Source organism: Prosopis cineraria, unplaced genomic scaffold (genome assembly GCF_029017545.1).
Source record: "Prosopis cineraria cultivar Desert tree isolate PC_DT_omini unplaced genomic scaffold, ASM2901754v1 PC12, whole genome shotgun sequence".
Lineage (NCBI taxonomy): Eukaryota > Viridiplantae > Streptophyta > Magnoliopsida > Fabales > Fabaceae > Prosopis > Prosopis cineraria.
In genome coordinates, this window is record NW_026555343.1 from 32,544,891 (window position 1) to 32,570,506 (window position 25,616).

The 25,616-nt window shown below is 30.4% G+C and overlaps 1 long non-coding RNA gene across 1 annotated transcript; it reads left to right on the plus strand.

Moving 5' to 3' along the window:
- Positions 1-8,711: 8,711 nt before the first annotated feature.
- LOC129288541 (uncharacterized) lies at positions 8,712-12,451 on the plus strand. Its single transcript, XR_008588027.1, has 3 exons — positions 8,712-10,101; positions 10,183-11,935; positions 12,021-12,451. It is a non-coding gene; the product is annotated as an uncharacterized LOC129288541 (long non-coding RNA).
- The last annotated feature ends 13,165 nt before the right edge of the window (positions 12,452-25,616 follow it).

Consider the following 25,616-nt stretch of genomic DNA (forward strand, 5'->3'; position numbering starts at 1 on the left):
TGATCATAAATTTGCTCATCACTATATTCCAAGCACCTTGTATCCTCATATTACTACAAAATATATTAAAAATGATGTCATAAGCAACTAAAAATGATAAAATTTAAATTGAGTTAAATTTCATACCTTAAATGGGATAGAAGTTTGACCATGAATGATCAATCTTTCATGAATTTCATAATATAATAACCACAATCATTGTTATTTGGTTGGAAAGGGCACTAAAAAATTCACCAAAATATAATGTAAATTTATGAACAAAATTGAAGAATGGTCTAATTTAATAATTTATACCATAATTTTGTCCATTGATAACTTTTAGAGAATTCTTTACTTCTGAAAAAGGAGAGCTCTTTGTGACTTTGAAAATGTTCAATGCCCTAATAAAATAAAAAAAAATTAATCAATACCAATTGATGCAAATGTATATAAAAATGTGTAAAATAATTCTTATAAGTATAAATACTTACTTATTAAATAACCTTAACATATTAAGCTGATCTGTTGGCATACCTTTAGATAGAGGATCTAAATAATAAATTAAAGGCAAAGGAACAGCCACAAGATTGATAAGAATCAAAATTCAATGTTTTGTAAAAATTTTAAACTTTTGTTATGTCTTAATAAACTTGAGGTATCATACACAAAAGAAAAAAATAATCAATAAACTACTTACCCTGCATTATAAGGAATTAAAATAACATATGTTTTTCAACTTCTGCCTTCTCTATGAACATTTCTTTTATAAGATTTACTTGCTCATATGGACCCAATGTCGATCCATCACTAATATCATAAGGACTAATAAATGCAAATCTATTCATTTTCTTCGTGTCTTTCAGAAAAGAAATGTACAAATACTTTAATAAATACCAAAAACTTGTATTAAAACAATCATAACAAATGATAAAAAAATCAATATCAAAGGATATTGTAAAACAAATAAATATTAATATTTAAAATATCAAATATAAATTATTAATATTTTAGTAAGACATTATTAAAAAATATATATTTTTGAATTCTTTATCAGTATTGGTGTCAATAATGGTGATTCAATAATCACTAAATAGCTAGTTAAGTGATTGGTCAAAATTGAATTTTAATATTTCACATGTAACAAAAATAACATTTATCTTTAGGCATTTATTTTAATTCAAGAACTTAATCTATATTCTTTTCATATGGTACTTATTTATAATTTTTGGTTCTTTTACATAATTTTTTTTTTTGTAATTGTCTACTCAAGTTATAGTGAACATTAATTTTTCTTAATTGTAGGGGTAACAATGGCTTTCAAATGTTGAAGGAAAATATTGTATGATTTTTTTTTTTCAAAGCCTTAGACACTTCTAAACCTATAATTTTAGGCCAAAATTTCCTTTTAACTTTAAATTCAAAAATACAATATTTAGTCATTTGACTATTTCAGAGAGATGAAGAAAGTAATTGTATAAATGATGAATTTGATAAATAAATTACTAATAAATGTATTAAACAAGAGTGAATAGATGATAATGATTGGCTCAATAAGTAAGCGTGGCTCAATACTTGTTAAAGATATTCATTGGCATGAACATTAGTCTGCAATTCAATGATAATACAACTTATATGCTTTCTATTTATAAGCTTAGGTTCACAACTCGCATCTCATAAAGAATATACTAATTAATGATAATAAGAGATATTGAAATATATGATGAGATAATGAACATCTCTACAATATTTTTAATATTCATAACAATTATAGTTTAATTTATTTATCAAATTATGTGTAATACTTAGGAAAAAGAAAAGTCTTATTAGCTTTTTTTTTTTGGGTTTGGGCTTTCTGTACTTTAAGGCCATGGTCCTAAGAGGATCTACTAGGCAGACAACATTGATAATAACCCATCAGATGTTAATGAATAAGTATTGGTTCTATTTTTTTTTTAAAAAAAAAGCCATAACTACTTGAGCACATCTCTGGAGTTTAAGTTTATGTAAATTCAAAAAAATATTTTTTAAAGCAAGGTTAATGAGAATTATAAACCCTACATTATTGCGTAGATGGCATCATGAACTTTAAACTCTTAAAATATACAAAAAAACTTCTCAACTTCTAAATTTTGAGCACATGAAACCTTATTAGTAAGTTGGAAAATAATTTCATTACTTTTATAGTTATGAGGCCCAGTCATACGCTAGTGTGGCACTCATTTTGACTTTTAAAAATAATGGACATTTTTTCCAACTTAATAGTGAGATGTTAGGCACTTGAATTTTAGAAATTAAGAAGAATTTTTACATATTTTAAGAGTTTAAAATTTAAAATTCTTTTTCCACTGTAATTTAGAATTTAAATTCTCATTAATTATCTTTAATTAAGCTTGACAATGTTTTAATATGACTTAATTAGATAGCCACATATTAAAAAGAAGGAAAAAATGACAATCAAGTCTTAAAGGATCAATTTTATATCAATTAAATCCCAAGTAATTGTAAAAGGCCAATAAAGTCTATGCTATTTTTCACAAATCAGAGTTATGATAGAAATGATGAAAATGCCCCTATGATTAAATATAACATGTACACTCATCAGCTCCAGCATTTCCCTCTCGATGTGTCTCTTTCCTGCCATTAATAAGAGCTGTATGTAAGTGGTAGAGCTACACATTGAAGAACATCCATTCCTAAAACAAAGTTGCGCTTGGAAAAGGTGGAGTTGTCTTAATTATTGACTCAAGGAAGCTCTTATTCTCTACTGAGTTTGTTTGGCTAGTGCGTTTAGACTGGTTTTTTTTTTTTTGTAAATCTCTGCATTTGAACAAAAAGGTTGACTCCATTAAAGTTTGATTTCTTACAAAATGGCTCTTGTAAGGAAAAAGATAGAATGCTTTTTTGCAACTGAATATGAAAGATTCTTTTTATATTTCACATTTCTAAAGATTTAGCATGAAGATTTGACATTTACAACTGAAAGTGTAAGAATTTATCATTGAGTGTTCATATTTTAAGATGGAATGTTATCACTGTGTCACTAATGCAAAAATTACTTATGTCAAAAGTAACTTGTTTCTAAGTGATATCTTAGTACATTTTATTTTGTTTATTATAGGTTGATATTATTGGGTACAATGAAAAGTAGTTGTTTAAAAAAATTTTTTGTTATTTTTCATTTTGGTAGAGATGTTGTAAAAGATATGCATGGGACAATGCATTATGATGGGGGAGTTGTAACGAAAGAATGATCAAAGAAGAATTGTCTCTTGAAGGACTTGTTAGATTAATTTTATCATGCTTGAATTGTGATTTGAATGGAATAAAATTAAAGTACATAGTAAAGTTTGATCGTAATGCTCTTTTAGACCTTAAAGATGATGAAGGGATAAATCAATTAATGAAATTGAATGATAATTTTTCTCATGTGTACATCATTGGGAAGATACAATAAAGTACATAGGCAACAAGAGATTCAATTGATGAGTAAGTTTTTTTAATAGTTACATGATTAATATTATGGTAATATGAATATGAATGGTAGTAATAAATATGATTTAAATGGAATGTAGAGCAGGATGTTCAGCTAGGAATTCACATGCTACACAAGATCTTGAAGTTCTACTATATGCAATACAAAGTATCCCAACACCAATGCCTGAGCTAAATGCAACAAAGTGGAAGGATTTGCTAGTAGGACCTGAGCATATTTTTGCGAGTGCTGATAATTGTAGACAAGCAATCTACAAGTATAGTATTGCACACAGGTTTGAATATAAATTTATGAAGAATAATACAAATAAAATAATTATAGTTTGCAAGGTAAAAGGATGTCAATGGAAGATAACAGTATATTCATTAAGGAAGTTAATACCCTTACTTCACGTAAACAACTTTCAAGAATGAGCACTTACATTCTACCTAAGAAGACCTTGAAGTTTCTACAGTACAAGGTGCACACTAACTTTGTCTATAATTGATGATGTAATAAGGTCTAATGTGGAAAAGAGGCCTAATGAAATCAAAGCTGACATATATATAAACTATGGCACAGGTCTAATTATCGTCAAGCTTTAAGAATGAAAGAGAGGGCATTGGTGGAAATATATAGGCTTCCTAACCAATCATATATGCTTGTTCCTTAGTTGTGTAATAGACTAATGGAGACTGATACTGATACTGTAGCAAAATAGTGGCTTTTGAGAATAATATATTTGAACAATTATTTATTGCATATGGTTGTTTCATTAAAGGATTCTTGCTTGGGGCTAGGCCTATTTTATATGTGGATGGATGTTTCCTCAATGGTCCTTATTAGGGCATCTTACTAGCAGCTTCAACATACGATGCTGATAAGAGTTGTTTTCATTAGCTTTTGCAATAGTTGGTAGTGAAGCTTACGACGATGGACCTAGTTTCTGCAAACTATTAAAGATATCATTGGTTTACTATAGGTAACTATTGTTTGTGATAGAAATAATGCTATCATTGGTACTGTTAGAGCTATTTGGTGGCGATAGATATGCATTTTGCTATCGACATGTCAAGGAGAATTTTAGCTTTGAGTTTAACAAAGTTTATAGGGGAATTGGAAGGAACAACAAGCATGAGGCATGCTTAATCACATTACCTATGCAAGGCATGACCATGAATTTAGTCTAGCCATGGAAAATTTGAGGATGTTCTTTTCATAATTAGCAAGAGGGTTAAAAATTAAAGCGATGTTGTTAGTGGGCACTATCATTATTCCTATTTTAAAGATGGGATAAGATAACAACTAACTTGATCGAATCATTCAATGCTTAGATTCTTGAGGAGAGGAGGCATAATATATGTGTTCTTATATATGAGCGTAAGGACAAGTTAAGTAAGAAATTTTTTTGCAAGTAAGGTAGCCATAAGTAAGTGAAAAAGCTAGTTGGTCCAAATGTTAAAGCAAAGTTGAAGGAAAATATTTTAAGGTAGAAGTTATGATAATTCAGCTGCATGGCTCACATATTCCATTAGTTCGGATACCATATGAGATTTATGTGTGAATTTGATACTAAGGGAATACATACGTAAAGTTTGGCAAATGTCTGGCATTCCTTGCCCCTATGCTTGTGTAGCCATTTAAAGAAGTACATGGTAATGTGTATAACTACGTTGAGGAATGTTATCTTTATAGCTCATAAGAGAAAATATACAATAGCACTATACATCCTGTTGAGACCCACGATATGCCAAAGCTAAATGCATTTACAGTGTCTGGGCTCATGAACCAAATCTTTTTGCTGCCTCCTAGAACATTTCAACAAGCTGGCAAACCTTATCATGTAAGGATTGAGTCTCAACATCAACAAAAGAAGGTTTATAATTATTCTTACTACTATGAAGCAAGTCATATGCGAAAGAGGTGTAGAAATCCAAATCCAAGTTGATGTTACTGTAAATGGGTTATCACATGAACTTGGATTTAGGTGACACACATATAGGTAGTTTTAGGGGGTTTTTTGGCATATAGCAGCCCTTTTTTTGTAAATCCAAGTTGATATTTCTATAACATAAGATAGATCAACTTGGACTTGGTTGACATATATAGGTTTATGTAGATATATATTGGTAGTATTAGGGAATTTTTTTTGTACATAGCACCAGCTATTTGTAAATCTAAGTTCATGCGTTTGTCCTGTATTTTACAATTCTAGGGCAAAGTGTTCTTTTATTTTTTCTTTTTTATTGGAAAAAAAATCCAAAACCTTTGCCTATTTTTTTTGGGGCAAAGAAAAAAAAAAGGCTAGGTGGAAAAATAAAAGTTAGGTGGCAAAAAAAGATTGAATTAATGATAAATAGGTTTCTGATAAAAAATTTTATTTTAAAAAACCTAAATTAAACTATTAACTCAGACAATTATAATTTAAAAAGTTCAATTGTAGATAAGACATTCAATCTAAAAAAATTAATAGATAAGACATTAAATGTTATTATTTGTAATTATTTGACTCCCCATATTTATAATTTATTCTTAAAAAATTATTGAGGATTTAATGGTAATTAATTCGAGTTTTGAATCTAACTACTTGCTTGAAGACTTCCTTCTCATCACCTGTAAAATAATTCATATATTTTATTATTGTTTTGAAATTTGATCGGATTGGTTAATCCGGTAGTATTGCCCATTGTCGATCCATTTAAAGTCAAAATCTGCCTCCTAATAGTTGGATTTCATTTTGCAATGGAAATTAGATATTAAAAGTTCATTTTCTAAACCCAAATTCAAAGATATATGTTTAATAAGGGTAAATTAAAAAAAACATTTCGTTTTCAGACAGTATCAAGTATCAACAATTTAATATCTTCTATTGATTTTTATGAGTTAATTAAACGTAACTTATATTACATCAAATCTTTAGTATAAGACTTCTTAATTGGAATTGATGAAAGATAGTTAAATTATTAATTTTATTTTAAAAATATAATAAACTTTAATTTAACTATATTTAACTAAGAAATTTAAATTTGATTATACTTTCTTTCATAAATAATTAGTGAGAGTTTGAATAGGATACTATTAAAAAAATATAATTAAAAACCCAACTAAGGTTTTATATTAAGTATTAATTATTTTTTTTTAAAAAAAACCATCCGGGACCACAAAGAATATATAAGATCAGAGGTAATAGCTTTCAGCAAATTTCAATTTAGTTTGACTTCGTCAAATGTTTGTTTTGCAAGCTTTGCAACTAACTGCACGCTAAACTAGTCAAAGACTAATGCAATCTATTAATAATCCTTACAACGAAGGAGAAAGATACATCATTTTCTTTTTAGGAAAAATAAAATCAAGTCTCAAAGGATCAATTTTATATATCAATTAAGTCTCAAGTAATTGTAAAGACCAATAAAGTTCTAGAGTCTTTAAGTGCTATTTCGGTGTCACAGAGAAAAGACTGAAACACCCTTCTTCAAGTAATTCTAAAAATACTCGTTTTCTTTTCTGCCTTGCAAAACAAGTTCCCTGTGTGCGACGAGCTCTCTTCTCTAGCTTACCCTTCTTGAAGTAACTTAAAAATGCTCATTTTCTTCTCTACCTTGCTAATGAGTTCTCGTGTGTGAGATGAGCTATCTTCTCTGCCCTAGCGACGAGCTCTTTCTGATCTTCTCTGCCCTAGCGAGGAGCTATTTTGATTGATTGACCAAGGAAAGCTTCTCTGCCTTAGCGTGAGCTTTTTCGATTGACTGACCAGAGAAAAGCTTCTCTGCCTTAATGTGAGCTCTTTCAATTGATTTGTCGGAGGAAAGCTCTCTGTCCCTTCTTTGCCCTAACAGCCACTAGCGACGTACATTGCTTCTCACCTATCTATTCTCATCTTCTCATCTTTATAACACTGCTTCCTCGTCTCTTCTTTGTCTTCTCTCTATCCTTTCTTGAAGGTTTATATCTTGTTCATATGCTTTTGTCTTCTTGCATACGATATGGTTTTCTATTGATTTCACATAACCTTCATATCTATTACTGTTTATGTTGTGTCTGACTGTTCTTAAGCTGCTTGCATATTTTGGCTTCGAAATGAGATCTCCAAGTTGGAAGAAGTATGTGTATGAATCTTTCAACAGGAAAATTTTCTTAGTTTTCTGTCTTTCTATATTGGAATTGAGCTTTGGGATATTTGATTTGACTAGTGGACTTTAATTCTATGTCATATTTGGATTTGGGGAATTTGCTAATGAAAGATGATCTAGTAATTTTGTGCTATTTTGAAACTAGTTTGTGTTATGAACTCATTTTAGTCATGTGAGTGACTTTATCCAATGCTAATTAGCATTTGATCCTGTTGTTTTGTGTTTTATTAACTTTAAAGGTCTATATCAAGGTGTAGACTGGTCAATTCATCAGCTTTGCAATTTTTTATGTGAATAGTTGTTTAGTGTAGGCTTACACTTTAAGAATTGTAATAATCATGAGTGCAAACATCGGAATGGTCAAAGGCTGATAATGCAGAAATAAAATGCTGCTTAAAATGCAAGAACAATGAATATTTATTGACTTAGACTAATTGGAGTGATCATTTTGATTTTGTTTAAGTTAAACTGTCAATTTGGTTAAACATTTGAGTAAACTCATTTGTTTTATGATAAACCAATTTAATTGTGGGAATATTCATAGGAGATTTTGTAAAATACTTCTATTTAGGTGTTAATTTTTGTAATAGAATATGGCATATCAATACGGTGTTTCCAATTCGAGTAGCATTTTGTCAGACCCGGTTCTTGTTCATATCTTTTATGCAGTCTTCTATGTTTGTTTTGCTTCCTCTTATGTGAGGTTCTAAGTTTGTTGCACCAAGAGATAATGTGTGCATCAGTACCCTACCCATTTATGATTATAGTACCCAAATTATGATGAAATACATTGAAATATGAAGAATCTTTATATTCATTCTTTAGTTTTGCCAAGCACTTGAAACCTATTAATAAGATGTTTGGATGTAGCAATTTTGAAAAATTTAAAACTTAAGTGTTGTATATATCCCAACAATATACTATTTTGTAATTTTGTATATCTCATGATCTATTCATTCATATTATATATATATATATAGAGGTTTTAGAGTCCTTAATAATTAGGATGCCTACATGCCAAAAGCTACCTAAATGTCTCTCTTCTGTTTAGACATTTTTTTTAATTAGAACATAGACTTGAAGCAGGGGAGTGCTTTCTAACTCTAGTTCTAATGACATTTAAATAACCTTCGGATAAGAGATAGGCTATGTTTTAAGCTAAAGTGAAAATATGGTATTTATGAATTTAATTTTCAAAAGTTAGCTCTGTGTGTTTATATTATGTCTATGTGTGTGTTTTTCAGAGGATTCCTAGCATTTGTATTATGATGATATTTGTAATGATGTGGCTTGGGACTATAATCACTGCGTATACATGTTTTTTAGGTTTAGCTTATCTGTAACCACAGTGGCTTGATGTTTTCAAAAATGACCACTATTAGCTTGCTAAAATTGAGCATGCATCTAACTTTGGTTGCAGCATCAGGTGTGATAAACTACTTGCAATTTATGCTATCCCTTTTCTCCTTTCTCATATTTGCCAAAGTTTTAATTAATCCAATAAAAGCTGCCACCCTGCATGTTCACTATTCCATAATAGTGTTTATGTCTGTGGCGTGTTTTGGGGTGTAACATTTAGCTGAATCTATTTCATTTGCTTGTTGCAGACCAGAAAAAAAAGTAACTTGCAACTGAGACACAAAAAATTATGGACAATAAGAAAACTACAACAAAAAAGAAGTCTAGATATGACAACTTCAAGGAAGAGTTTCTAAAAAAAATGAAGGAAAATTCAGTGATCTTATAAAAGCCAATAATTAATGAGAGAAAGTTGGTGAAAATTATCAAATGCTAAACAAGAAAGATATAAAAACATGGCTTCATTAGATGGATGAGGCCAGGAATCAACATCTTGTTCCACTATAACGGAATCACTCACTTGTATTTATTTGAAATTAATGAGTCTTTTTTGAATATGATTATTATGCATTGTATGGTGTTATATTATTCCTCTTGGTTTATAGGTTCCATTTAATACGGGTTGCTCTCCTAGCCAATTCAAGGAAGTTGTAGAATACATATCCAAATATAAAAGGTTATGTACTAAGGTCAAGAAAATATGGTTTCAATCTCTCTTGGATTTTAATTTAATAAACTATTTAGGGATTTATGTGAACGAATAATTACTACTTTTGACACACCGACCTCAACACTTGGAATTAGAGGGGTGTGCCTTATGGTGGGAAACCTGTCTCTTTAGACGATGACAGCGAAGCATCTAAAGCATTAAAGAAGAATTATCTTGGCAAACTCTTCACTGAGTTGAAGAGTATGATAATATCTGGCAAGGATGAAAACGGTGTTTTTATTATTTACTCTTAGAACATTTCTTTATCCCACAACAAGTACAACTGTTAGTATGAGGAGTATTAAAAGTTTGAGTGGGAAGAAAAATGTTCAAGAATATGACTGGTCATCTTTTGTGTTGTTAGAGCTTATTAGAAAGATTTCAACTTATGAGATAGCATCAAGGAGTGGACAAGGAAGAAGAATGTAGGAGGATGCTTATTTTTCTTATTGGTATAGACTATTTATAATCCTTCTATATTTTGTTCCAATTTATTTGTTATTGGTTAGATTATAATTATCTGTTTAGTGCAGATATTTTACATGCACCATTTTCCATTGGGCCTAACACCATTAGTAGATGGCGGAATGCCTGTGATGTATTTGTGGAACCAATACATGGTGTAAAAATGGGTTAAGTTGGAAAAAGAAAGTATCCACAATATTCTTTATGGTGGTAAGTCTAATGAAGTGTCTGAAGTTTTACTTTCACTTGCAGCGATAACTCACCCGGTATATATATGTCCATAATTTATTGTGTATATCCTGATTTTTTATTTGCTTAATAAGCTTGGTGTTGAAACTTGATTAGGGTGTAGGGAGATATATGAAGACTTTTTGCAATATGCTAATACCTTTGCAAGTAAAGTGCTAAAGTTACAACAAAGTCTTAACCAGCTTCAAATATCTGATAGTAAAGCTATTGTGAGGGTTGACGAACCAAGCGAAGAAGAAGTGGAGGAAGAGGAATGTGGAGATGAAGATGAAGCTGATGACGATGATGATGAAGATGGAGACAAAGGCAAAGATAAAGCTAAAGATGCACATAATAATGGAGATAGGGATGAAGATGAAGACGATGGTGGTTATGAAGCTGCAGCTAGAGCTGGATCTAAAGAAAATGAGGATGAAGGCTTCGATAGTAAGGAAGAAACTATAGAACTTTTGCCTATTCAAGAAAGTGATGAAAGACAAGATGGCAAGAAGAGGAGGAGAACAGATGAAAGCATAATGATTTGAAGGTCTGAAAGGAAAAAGGTTGAGGTAAATTGGTCACCTTTTCTGAAGGAACTAATACAAGGGAGACTTATCAAAGAATAATAAATATATAAATATTGCACCAGGCGGACCAATGAAGCAGAGGGTGAAGAGTAAGTAATGTGATATTACTTTTTGATAATTATGGTGCATTATATTTGATATAATAACACTTTTTTTGGTAGTTATGTTATTGAGATGTACGATTACTACCTAACTAGGGTCGAATGCCGAAGTCTTAGTCCTAAAAAATGGATAAGTACAACGGTATGTCTGAAAGTTTTAATTAATTAATTGTTTAATTGGATAGTACATTGAGTATTGGATGTGGTTTTTGTAGGTCATAAGCATGGTCGCAAAAGTGATGGTTGGTGAGTAACTTCATGAAGGGGAGGTATGGATGTACATATTTGATTCAGAATTTATGGCCAACCTAAGGGATAAAAAGTTAAGATGGTCTATTTTTGACGATGCAAGGATGCTCATGCCTGATAAACTTAGATATAACCTTGAAAATTGTTATTATCTCTTCTTGGCCATACTTGTGTTCAATCACTGGTTTTGTTATTGTGCTGATCTAAAGAATGAAAAATTTTTCATCCTTGATTCATTGGCTGGGAAGTTATTTAGAGAGAAGAAGATGATAGTTGGATTATGGTATGCTTTGTTAATGCTTTTGCATAACTACTTGAGGTTACTTAAATTTTTAGATGGGAATAGTTATCTAAGATTAGGAACTATTTATAGAGAACTCGCATAATTAAATTGTTACAAGCATGTGACCCAGAGAAATATGTAGAGGATTTTCAGACAGAGATGATATTTGAAGAACTTCTCAAACAAAGTAATGTGTAAATAACTAACTACGGAAAGAACTACCTTTTTATGTATTCATTTCAAGTAGACATTTAGCCTTATCTTAATTGCTCATATTTGTAAAAATGATTGTGGGGTATATGTAATAAAGTACTGTGCAGAATGGGATAGTAGAAGAAGAAAAGGAGGACTGACCATGGAGGACTTTTCAAATGTATGTATATGTGATCCACAATCTTTCTAATTTTTTTCTTCCAATTATCAATGTTAAACTTAAAACTTGTTTATGCTTTTTTTAGGAACAATTGAAACATTTTAGGGTGGATATGATATGGTGGTTGGTAAATCACACGAGAAATGAAGTGAGAAATGAAGTTTTTGCCTCTATCTCAATAGCTAACCGACCAAAGAGGGCAGGAAAGAAGTCTAAATGAATTTTTAACCTGTGACCTGTTTTGATCATTAATCTTTGATGGGTGTGATGTATTTGCCTCGCTGAAGAGCTTGCTCTTCATCAATGTTTACCATTTTGATTTTGTAGAAATTGCCTCTTCTTCAATTTTTTTTTTCCTTGAGTGTCTTAGTTAAAGGTGAAGTATATAGTTTGTGCAAGTGAGGATATGCTCAATTGAATTTGAGGTTGTAACTAAATTACAGGGCTTATAAGAATAGGATTTTTGGCTATAAAATTAAGCTAGCCTTTGTGGGATATGCTTGACTAATTTTGTATTCAAAACATATTATTTGATCAGAACTTTATCACATGCATGCATTTTAGCTAACTAAATTATGATTTTGTGTGAACAAGATTGCCAACACCTCTATTCGGATTTTATAAAGTAGATACTAATTAATACTTATTGTTTTCAACAAATTAAAATAATGTGTATTTCTTGCCAATTGATATAGCTGAGCCATTACTTATATTACTTTAATCAAATGGTGATCCAATTCAATGTAACAAATTAATCATGAAATTTTCTAATTTTATTATTATTTTAGGATAATTGAAGCGATATAAAACATTCTTTGTGATTATCAAGCAAGTTGAACAAGCAACCAAATTAATTATATATAGCCAATGTCGCAACCGTTTGTCAAAATTTTAGGCGGGGTAACTATTAAATTCTTAAGTTATTATTCTAGAACAGAGCTCTAGTAATTTGCAATTGAGTCACCAAAATTTGCAACACTTTTTTAGAAAAATTTTGCAACTGACACTCAAAATTTTGGATGAAAGAACTATTAAATTCCTACAAGATTTATTTTTTTAGGACAATGTTTTAGTGATTTGCAACTAAGACACCAAAATTTACAATTTCTTAGGAACAATTTGCAACTCTTACTAGAAATTTTAGATTGAAGAACTATCAAATAAGAGTTATTCTTTTAGGATAACGTTCTAGTAATTTGGAATTGAGACACCAAAATTTGCAACTTTCTTAGGAAAAATTTGCAACTCGTACTCAAAATTTTGGATCAAAGAACTATTTATTTCTTGAACTTGCAAACTTACTAAATTAATTTTGGACATGTCTTCAGTAATTTACAACTGACATACCAAATTTTGCAACTGCCTTACGAATAATTTTAAGACGACACACTTTTAGCAATCACAGAAGATATGAACTGTACATGTAAGAAACATGTATTATTCATCTAATGCATCTGCACATATTACCTGTCCACATACACAAAAGCATGAACTTAGATTTACAAATGAGGGGATGCTATGTACCAAAAAAAATTCCCTAATACTACCAATATATATCTACATAAACCTATATATGTCAACCAAGTCCAAGTTGATCTATCTTATGTTATAGAAATATCAACTTGGATTTACAAAAAAAGGGCTGCTATATGCCAAAAAACCCCTAAAACTACCTATATGTGTGTCACCTAAATCCAAGTTCATGTGATAACCCATTTACAGTAACATCAACTTGGATTTGGATTTCTACACCTCTTCCGCATATGACTTGCTTCATAGTAGTAAGAATAATTATAAACCTTCTTTTGTTGATGTTGAGACTCAATCCTTACATGATAAGGTTTGCCAGCTTGTTGAAATGTTCTAGGAGGCAGCAAAAAGATTTGGTTCATGAGCCCAGACACTGTAAATGCATTTAGCTTTGGCATGTCGTGGGTCTCAACAGGATGTATAGTGCTATTGTATATTTTCTCTTATGAGCTATAAAGATAACATTCCTCGACGTAGTTATACACATTACCATGTACTTCTTTAATGGCTACACAAGCATAGGGGCAAGGAATGCCAGACATTTGCCAAACTTTACGTATGTATTCCCTTAGTATCAAATTCACACATAAATCTTCATATGGTATCCGAACTAATGGAATATGTGAGCCATGCAGCTGAATTATCATAACTTCTACCTTAAAAATATTTTCCTTCAACTTTGCTTTAACATTTGGACCAACTATGCTTTTTCACTTACTTATGGCTACCTTACTTGCAAAAAAATTTCTTACTTAACTTGTCCTTACGCTCATGTATAAGAACACATATATTATGCCTCCTCTCCTCAAGAATCTAAGCATTGAATGATTCGATCAAGTTAGTTGTTATCTTATCCCATCTTTAAAATAGGAATAGTGATAGTGCCCACCTAACAACATCGTTTTAATTTTTAACCCATCTTGCTAATTATGAAAAGAACATCCTCAAATTTTCCATGGCTATACTAAATTCATGGTCATGCCTTGCATAGGTAATGTGATTAAGCATGCCTCATGCTTGTTGTTCCTTCCCATTCCCCTATAAACTTTGTTAAACTCAAAGCTAAAATTCTCCTTGACATGTCGATAGCAAAATGCATATCTATCGCCACCAAATATAGCTCTAACAGTACCAATTATAGCATTATTTCTATCACAAACAATAGTTACCTATAGTAAACCAATGATATCTTTAATATTTTGCAGAAACTAGGTCCAATCGTCGTAAGCTTCACTACCAACTATTGCAAAAGCTAATGAAAACAACTCATTATCAGCATCGTATGTTGAAGCTGCTAGTAAGATGCCCTAATAAGGGCCATTGAGGAAACATCCATCCACATATAAAATAGGCCTAGCCCCAAGCAAGAATCCTTTAATGAAACAACCATATGCAATAAATAATTGTTCAAATATATTATTCTCAAAAGCCACCCATTTTGCTACAGTATCAGTATCAGTCTCCATTAGTCTATTACACAACTAAGGAACAAGCATATATGATTGGTTAGGAAGCCCATATATTTCCACCAATGCCCTCTCTTTCATTCTTAAAGCTTGACGATAAGTTAGACCTGTGCCATAGTTTATATATATGTCAGCTTTGATTTCATTAGGCCTCTTTTCCACATTAGACCTTATTACATCATCAATTATAGACAAAGTTAGTGTGCACCTTGTACTGTAAGAAACTTCAAGGTCTTCTTAGGTAGAATGTAAGTGCTCATTCTTGAAAGTTGTTACGTGAAGTAAGGGTATTAACTTCCTTAATGAATATACTGTTATCTTCCATTGACATCCTTTTACCTTGCAAACTATAATTATTTTATTTGTATTATTCTTCATAAATTTATATTCAAACCTGTGTGCAATACTATACTTGTAGATTGCTTGTCTACAATTATCAGCACTCACAAAAATATGCTCAGGTCCTACTAGCAAATCCTTCCACTTTGTTGCATTTAGCTCAGGCATTGGTGTTGGGATACTTTGTATTGCATATAGTAGAACTTCAAGATCTTGTGTAGCATGTGAATTCCTAGCTGAACATCCTGCTCTACATTCCATTTAAATCATATTTATTACTACCATTCATATTCATATTACCATAATATTAATCATGTAACTATTAAAAAACTTACTCATCAATTGAATCTCTTGTTGCCTATGTACTTTATTGTATCTTCCCAATGATGTACACATGAGCAAAATTATCATTCAATTTCATTAATTGATTTGTCCCTTCATCATCTTTAAGGTCTAAAAGAGCATTACGATCAAACTTTACTATGTACTTTAATTTTATTCCATTCAAATCACAATTCAAGCATGATAAAATTAATCTAACAAGTCCTTCAAGAGACAATTCTTCTTTGATCATTCTTTCGTTACAACTCCCCCATCATAATGCATTGTCCCATGCATATCTTTTACAACATCTCTACCAAAATGAAAATAACAAAAAATTTTCTTTAAACAACTACTTTTCATCGTACCCAATAATATCAACCTATAATAAACAAAATAAAATGTACTAAGATATCACTTAGAAACAAGTTACTTTTGACATAAGTAATTTTTGCATTAGTGACACAGTGATAACATTCCATCTTAAAATATGAACACTCAATGATAAATTCTTACACTTTCAGTTGTAAATGTCAAATCTTCATGCCAAATCTTTAGAAATGTGAAATATAAAAAGAATCTTTCATATTCAGTTGCAAAAAAGCATTCTATCTTTTTCCTTACAAGAGCCATTTTGTAAGAAATCAAACTTTAATGGAGTCAACCTTTTTGTTCAGATGCAGAGATTTACAAAAAAAAAAAAACCAGTCTAAACACACTAGCCAAACAAACTCAGTAGAGAATAAGAGCTTCCTTGAGTCAATAATTAAGACAACTCCACCTTTTCCAAGCGCAACTTTGTTTTAGGAATGGATGTTCTTCAATGTGTAGCTCTACCACTTACATACAGCTCTTATTAATGGCAGGAAAGAGACACATCGAGAGGGAAATGCTGGAGCTGATGAGTGTACATGTTATATTTAATCATAGGGGCATTTTCATCATTTCTATCATAACTCTGATTTGTGAAAAATAGCATAAGACTTTATTGGCCTTTTACAATTACTTGGGATTTAATTGATATAAAATTGATCCTTTAAGACTTGATTGTCATTTTTCCTTCTTTTTAATATGTGGCTATCTAATTAAGTCATATTAAAACATTGTCAAGCTTAATTAAAGATAATTAATGAGAATTTAAATTCTAAATTACAGTGGAAAAAGAATTTTAAATTTTAAACTCTTAAAATATGTAAAAATTCTTCTTAATTTCTAAAATTCAAGTGCCTAACATCTCACTATTAAGTTGGAAAAAATGTCCATTATTTTTAAAAGTCAAAATGAGTGCCACACTAGCGTATGACTGGGCCTCATAACTATAAAAGTAATGAAATTATTTTCCAACTTACTAATAAGGTTTCATGTGCTCAAAATTTAGAAGTTGAGAAGTTTTTTTGTATATTTTAAGAGTTTAAAGTTCATGATGCCATCTACGCAATAATGTAAGGTTTATAATTCTCATTAACCTTGCTTTAAAAAATATTTTTTTGAATTTACATAAACTTAAACTCCAGAGATGTGCTCAAGTAGTTATGGCTTTTTTTTTTTTAAAAAAAAATAGAACCAATACTTATTCATTAACATCTGATGGGTTATTATCAATGTTGTCTGCCTAGTAATATCCTCTTAGGACCATGGCCTTAAAGTACAGAAAGCCCAAACCCAAAAAAAAAAAAAGCTAATAAGACTTTTCTTTTTCCTAAGTATTACACATAATTTGATAAATAAATTAAACTATAATTGTTATGAATATTAAAAATATTGTAGAGATGTTCATTATCTCATCATATATTTCAATATCTCTTATTATCATTAATTAGTATATTCTTTATGAGATGCGAGTTGTGAACCTAAGCTTATAAATAGAAAGCATATAAGTTGTATTATCATTGAATTGCAGACTAATGTTCATGCCAATGAATATCTTTAACAAGTATTGAGCCACGCTTACTTATTGAGCCAATCATTATCATCTATTCACTCTTGTTTAATACATTTATTAGTAATTTATTTATCAAATTCATCATTTATACAATTACTTTCTTCATCTCTCTGAAATAGTCAAATGACTAAATATTGTATTTTTGAATTTAAAGTTAAAAGGAAATTTTGGCCTAAAATTATAGGTTTAGAAGTGTCTAAGGCTTTGAAAAAAAAAATCATACAATATTTTCCTTCAACATTTGAAAGCCATTGTTACCCCTACAATTAAGAAAAATTAATGTTCACTATAACTTGAGTAGACAATTAAAAAAAAAATTATGTAAAAGAACCAAAAATTATAAATAAGTACCATATGAAAAAGAATATAGATTAAGTTCTTGAATTAAAATAAATGCCTAAAGATAAATGTTATTTTTGTTACATGTGAAATATTAAAATTCAATTTTGACCAATCACTTAACTAGCTATTTAGTGATTATTGAATCACCATTATTGACACCAATACTGATAAAGAATTCAAAAATAATATATTTTTTAATAATGTCTTACTAAAATATTAATAATTTATATTTGATATTTTAAATATTAATATTTATAAATATTCCTCTAAAATTTATATTTTTTCTTTTAAACATCTCAACTAATGTATCCAAGATTTATAAATGAATGTTTTTTGATAACTCAACTATTATTATTTGTTAAAAAAATCACATTCACTTGTAAATCACACATATACTAGTTAAGTTGTAAATTTTAAAATTTAATTTGTAAATTGTGTGCGAATATTTATAAATAATAAAAATATTTAAATTATTGTATACTAAATTATTAATATTTTAATAACATATTATTAAAATAAATATAATAAGTTTAGTTACTTTGCATTATTTTTGCTAGTAATGGTGATATCTAGTAGCCAGTTAGAGTGGCTAATTAAAATGATATTTTTGATTTTTTTTTATGAAAAAATTTTAGGTGAGTTGGGTCTGAAGGTTTACCAAGGCCAAGAGATAACATCTCGAATTTAATCCTTTGTTTATTAATGAGATAATCAAGTTTAATTAAGTAAAATTGATGTAAAGAATGGTTAAAGAGGATTAAGAGACCATTTGGGCTTGGGAATAGGCTTAAGAAGGGGATCCAAGATCAAGTACAGGCTATGTAGACCTAAAATAGGGAGGAAAGTGATTTTGTACCATGTGTCATGGCATGTGCATGGTTTGCTGCGGCAGAATAAACTAAGAAAGAAAGGGAGAGCCTCTCTATACCATCCACCATGACGCATGACTATAAAATGGCATGGCTGGGGCACTCTGTGCCACACGCCACAGTGCACAGCCAAAATTCTACGAAAAAAGGGCAACATCAATTTTTAAAATTAGAAGAGGAAGTGTGAGAAAACTGAAGGAATATGACTTTACTCTATTAGAGCTTCAATTTTAAGAAAAGAGAAGGAACTTTAAAGCTATCAAACCTCAAGAGTAAGTCTCCTAACCTTTTCTGCTTCCTTCTTAGCCCATTTTCTTAAGTTTCATGTGAGGGTTTGCTAAAGGGAGATGCTTTTTGGTTCATGTAGGTTATAGATCTAAACTCATTAACTCAAATAGAGCTAATAGACATTATTTGAGGTAATTAAACTAATGATTGAGGATTTTACATGCTTTTAGTAGGTGATCTTCATTAATGTCCCAAAATAAGACATTAAATTTAAGGTAGGAGAATTGTTCTGTCATTAATGACCTTATGGGATTTAATTATTATTAATTAAGATTGATAGAAGCTAATAAACTTAAGAGGTAAGCTTAAATGTGAGAAATAAGGGCATTGAATATTTTAGATATTTAAGAAAGGAAGTTATAGGTGTGAATAAAGATGTTAATAATTGTGGGTTTGATTAATTGTAGATTAATCACTTTATACACAATATTTGGCTTGAAGAGCAAGCTTGGAAGAAAATTTATTGAGGGGTAAACCTTTGATCTCTCAAAGGTCTGAAGGTAATAGGGGGAATCTATTATATGTAATTGCTTGTTAATTGAATTATATTTTCAAAATGAATGATGTGATACAAATGAATACTTTGTCCGGTTATGTATATATATGCCAAACATGTGATGTGTAAGTTTGATATATTTGAAATACCACTATTATGTTTTAAAAGAAAAGTTGATTTTTGAATGTTTGTCATATATGATTATATGTTGAAATGAGATGTTGGTTAATGATTATGTGATATGGAGAATATGTGTTAGAGTTTTGAAATGAAGAGTAATTGAGAAATAAGTGAAGATGCATTAGGGTTAGTTTATTATCTAAATTGAATATGTTAATTGAATTGCAAATTCTAAAATAAGCGAGCATCATATGTTGCATGATCGTCTAGAGGGAGTTCACCTAAGGAGAGGAGTAAAAAATCTATATAGTACTTTATGGCCTCCTTTCAATGCACGAAGGCTAGCCTTGTCTTGCTATTTATTGAGGGATTATCCCATAATTTGTTAAGGGACTTGAACCTAGCTATCTGTACTTGTTTATCGAGGAGATTAGCTTAAGATTTAGACACCCCAGTGATTTGAGAATGAGAGAAGCTATAGTCCAAGAGTGAGTATAGTGATCTTTAGATGGGTCACTCCTTATAATTGATGAGCTTGGGTGGTCCAGTCACATGGAGAAAACTCTGATTTGATAATATAGCCCACCATTTCAATCAGAAGAAATAAGAAAGGTCTGAGGAGGAAATGATCATGCATATTTATCCATCGTGTTACACAGTTGCTAAGTTTATGGCAGTCATGATGGTTGATTATGCCATTGTTATATGTTTGTTAATATTGAGACAATGTGCATCATTATTGTAGATTGGGCCATTATCACATTGTAACATCCTAGAAATTTAAACTTGATTAACTAAGTTAATTAGGGTAATTAAGTTTATTGATATGGTGTCTGGTTAAAGGGGTTTAATTAGTATGGTTGATTATGCTTTCAATCTTAAATGTAGGTCTAAAGTAAAGCAAAGTTACTTGGATGTAGAAGAGGAATAAAATTTAAAGGATGAGGTCCTATGCCATATGCCATGTGGTTCATCTGTCATGCAATGTGTGTGCCAATAAGCCTAAGTAAGACCTCTTTATGCCATACATTGCGATGCATGATGTGTTGCCATGGCGCATGGTCACTTTTCTTTAGAAATAAGAGCATTTTGCAACTCACGAAATAGAGAAAGAAGGGAGGAAAATGAAGAGAAGCACGAGAAGCTTTGCTAGGGGTTGGAGAATTTGAGCATTTAAAGTATATTAGAGCTTCTAAGCACACGAGGTAAGGTTTCTAAGTTTCATTTTCTCTAGTTAGGGAGTTAGGATTTTGGTTGAAAAAGATTATTTCAATCTATAAAGAGTATGGGTCAGAACCTATTGACTTAAATGGAATTAATAAGAGTTGTTTAAGCTAGTTAAACCTAGAATTTATGATGTTGTGAGTTTTAGTGGGTATGGGGTAATAAATACCTAAAAATCCACCATTAATGAGGTGGTTAAAGAAATATGACTCTATTAATGGTTATTTAAGAGTTTAATGATGTTAATGGAAGTTAGAGAAAGTTTATAAATGTAAGGTCTCCTTTACTAATTCACAATTAACTCTATATTTGAGGCAATTATAGGAGTAACCTAAGCAAATTACCAAGTTTGTAAAATTTAAATAAATGAAATCTCAAGTTTTCAAAACTTAACATGGTAAAAAAATCATTTCACAAACAAAAAAGATGAGGAAAACATGTATACAGAAGCATGGATATCATATAAGGTAAAATAAGATAATATCAAATTAGGATCAAAAGAGCAAACATAGTGATTCTGGCATAATATGTTGCGGCATAAAATGCAAAAACCCATGACAGCAAAATGCTGTATGGTACATTTTCTAGCCGAATTTCCAACGTACCCTATTTCTTCGTCTAATATTTGATTGAGGTGATCTAGGTGTTAATAGAATGCTTTCTCTGAGATTTAGCTAATGACACTAGTTTTTCATTCAAAAGTTAGACACCAAAATTAAAGCTTATTCATTTATGCTTTCAAAACATAACTAGGGTGTCCAAAATCACAATCAAGTGCCACAAGTTCAAAACCACCCCTAGATCACACTCAATAGACTTAACTAGACCTATGTAACACATCATAACATTCTAGTAACATGTACAAAACTTTTTTAATGCTCATCTTAAAAATGATAGGGGGAGTCTCAATCATGTAATTCCATATCTAAATCACTATCACTCACAAATATATTTACTCCTTACTTGCACAAGTATTTTCACCCTATTTAGATTTCACATTTAATTCATATGCAACCTAGGGCCCAAAATACGCAACTTAAATCAAGAGTTAAATAATGAAAATAAGCAAAAACATGCAATTTCCTAGTTGGCATTGTCAAGATAAATTATATAACTTTAAAAAACAAGGCCTACAAATTTAAGATAGAAATCATAAGCCTCTAACTGTTTCCCTCAATTCTATCCCGATGAGTTGGTTCTTGTAATACTGAAGAGAGAAGTGTGAGTACAACCACTCAACATCCAAGATCAATCTAACCTATACAGTTGCATATCAATTAATTATAAATGTAAATTGCAATTAATAATTTCATAAATATTATATGCATATATTTTGAATATAGTCTCAGCTACAAAACTAACAACTATATAACCAAGCATAAACATATATCATCACATAATTTCAAAATACACATTATAGGATTGTAATAATAACAACCATATGCCCCTAATAGAAAACACGCCAGACCATAATAATAACAACCATGTGACCAAAAATAGAATACATGATCAATGCCAATTTTATACCCTTTTGATACCTCTGACATGAAACTGATTGCTATTCAGTGGCTACGTCCTCAACTCTGGCTAATCCAACCTTCAACTTATGAGGAGTTACTAAGCCAAGGTGAACTCACTTACTTATGATTAGCGATTTTTCCCAATACTAACAACAATGGGGTGTTAAATTCTTAACCTAACCTCCTCATCATGAATCGGTAGAGACTAGTCAGGTTTTAATCCCTCAAGGAACAAGTAAAATAGTCCCTAATCAACCATAGGATATGGCTACCTCTTAATTCCAATGGTTGGTGCTAAGGCAAACTTTTGATTCCAATGGTAGGCCGCTACTACCACATGGGTTTAATGCAACTACTCCTCTTCTTATAGGCATACTCCCACCTAAATGATTATGCCATGTACAAATTGACAATTTACATGCCATTTAGCGATATTAATCACATCATATTATATTCACACAATTTTCTTTGTCATTATACTCCACATGTCAATTATCACATATTCATCATTTTCATAATGATATGCTCTTAATCATCATCACTAATTACATATGTATAAACATGCAAATTGTTCTCAACAATCCAACACAATTTCACACACATAATCCATCACATTGCCAAAATTTGCATTATTGGGTCTTCAATTACCTAACAATTTCTAAATAATTTAATTTAACAAAATAATTAATGAAAAAATAACTATACAAACTTAATTTAATTTTTCTCTGGTTACCTCAAACTTTTGAGAGGTCAAAGGTTTACCCCTCAATAAAAGTTCTTCACAAGTTATGCCAAAACTTAAATGATGCACAAGATGATTAATCTATAATTAATCATACCAATCATCATAAATACTCTTCTAACTTCTATTAATCAACACTTTAATTACCTAAAATTTTAATCTCTTGTATTAAGCATAACCATTAGGTTTATTAACTTCCATTAACTCCATTTAGCTTCTATTAACTTAAATAATCACAAATATAACATCCAACAATCTAAAATCACACTTTAGAGGTCTAGGGTTCATCCAAAATGGATGACCTAAGCTTACAACCTTGTAAAAGCTTCTAAACTAAGTGTAGAATATTTAAACAACTTCCATTAGTCCCATTTAGATAAATGGGTTCAGACATATAGCCTTAAAATAAAAAATTATCATCTCTCCACCTTAAATCTTACTTCTAAAATGTTTAGAGAGAAGAAGAAGAGATAAAGAAGGCATACATAGTAAAATCAAGCTTCAAACACCTCTAAAATGCCCAAAAGTTGATGCTCTAGCAGAGAAAATACTCTCTTGGTCGCGCCCTCTCTATTTTTTGGTCTTTACCACTAGTTTGGACTATTTTAGCATTTTAAAAAAAAACTAATTTAGGAAATTATGTTGTAGTATAACACACAATGGGCTAAAAATTTAATTTTTCTCTACAATATGAGCCTGAATGACCTAATTTACTTTCAAACTCAATCCAAATGCCAAAGCCAAACTCAATAGTCATCTCTCACTATTTTCAAACCTAATCATACTTAAATTTACATAATTATCCTTCATTAGATTAATAAATCATGAAAAAAAATTTAGATGTTACAATAAAACTTATGGGTACTTTTATATGTGAAGAGATGAAATTTTAAGAGTGAAGAAGCACTGAAGTAAATAGTGAAAATTGTGTAAAAAGGAATATTGAATTATATTGTGATTAATTGTATGTGGAGTTTTATGATGTGTGTAAAATGTGGAGTTTCATGAAAATGAGAAAATTGAGAGTTTTATGGATGTTTATGATGTCGAGTTCAATGATGTGTTTTTTGTGAAGTTTTATGATTTATTGTGAACTGAGAAAATATAGAGTACAATGAAGTAAGTTAACTTATTAATGTGTGGAATATTTGCATTGTTATAGGAAATTGCATTTTCATGTACTGCATGATCATAAGTACTTTTAATTTTTTACTTACAGAGAGAAGTAGAAAATTAAATCCACATGGTAAGGCTTTCAACAGAGCTTATTGGTTAGCCTAAACTTATTTATAGTTATTGTCCCACTTGTTCAATTAGGGTTGTCCTATTGGTTTAACAAGAGACTCAAACCTAACTAGTTTTTTCACTTGTTCAACAAGAAAGCTAATTTAGGGAGAATGGCACCTCATAGTGTAAGAAATGGGAGAAACCATGACCCACAAGTTAGGAAACCTTGGCTGGGTAGCCTATCACACGTGGATGGCTAGGGTAGTCTCTCTTATCATGAACAATCTAAGTGAGTTATAGTCCACAATTTTATGTTAGAGGCATAACTAGGATATAAGAGAGATGTGATCATGCATATGGTGATAAATGGGCATATGATTATCTATAATGTGGCCTTAATGATGAAAAATCATGTGATTAGTCCCATCTTTATGTGAAATGGTGTTATCTAGTCATCACGTCATGTTTATATATTATTTGAAATGAGAAATGTGATTAGTGTCCTTTATCATGCTAAATGAAATGAGAATGATATCCTTGCTACTTGCATTTAAATTGATTGACATGTATTAGTATAAGTTAGATAGACCTTAATTATTGAGTAATTATACTCACTCCATTATCTTTAATATTATAGGAACTAGCTCATCGAGATACAAATGAGAGAAATAGATTGAGGTCTAGGATTGTGATCCTAAATTTAGTAGGTTTTATTTACTTTGACTTAGTTATGTGCATAATTTAAATGATGTTACCAACTAGGAAGAATTCATGTTGTGTCTTACTTACACTATGTGTTTTGTTAAACTATATTATATATTTTAGACCCTAGGGTGTCTATATACTGATTGTGAAATTTATAGTAAGGCCAAAATGCTAGTACAAGTAAGGGATAAGAATTTAGTATGATTGATGAATGACTTATGACATTGAGGCTCCCCATTCTATGTTCATGATTAAGGGGTTAAGCAATAAAAATGTGTTTTATGTGGCATGTTAGTGATGGGTTGTATTGCATATGTTCGTTTTAGTCTATTGAATGTGGTCTGAGTTATGTTTGTATTTTCTGACTTTTGGTGTGAGTTTTGGGCACTCAAGTTATGTAGAAATTATGAAAAGAAGTGAATTTTAAAATGAGTGTCTAACTTTTAACTAAGAAATAATTTGATTATGAAACCAAAACTATTAGTTAGAGTTAGGAGAAAGCTCTTTGTAAACACTTAGATCACCTCAATTTGACATCGGATGGAGAAAT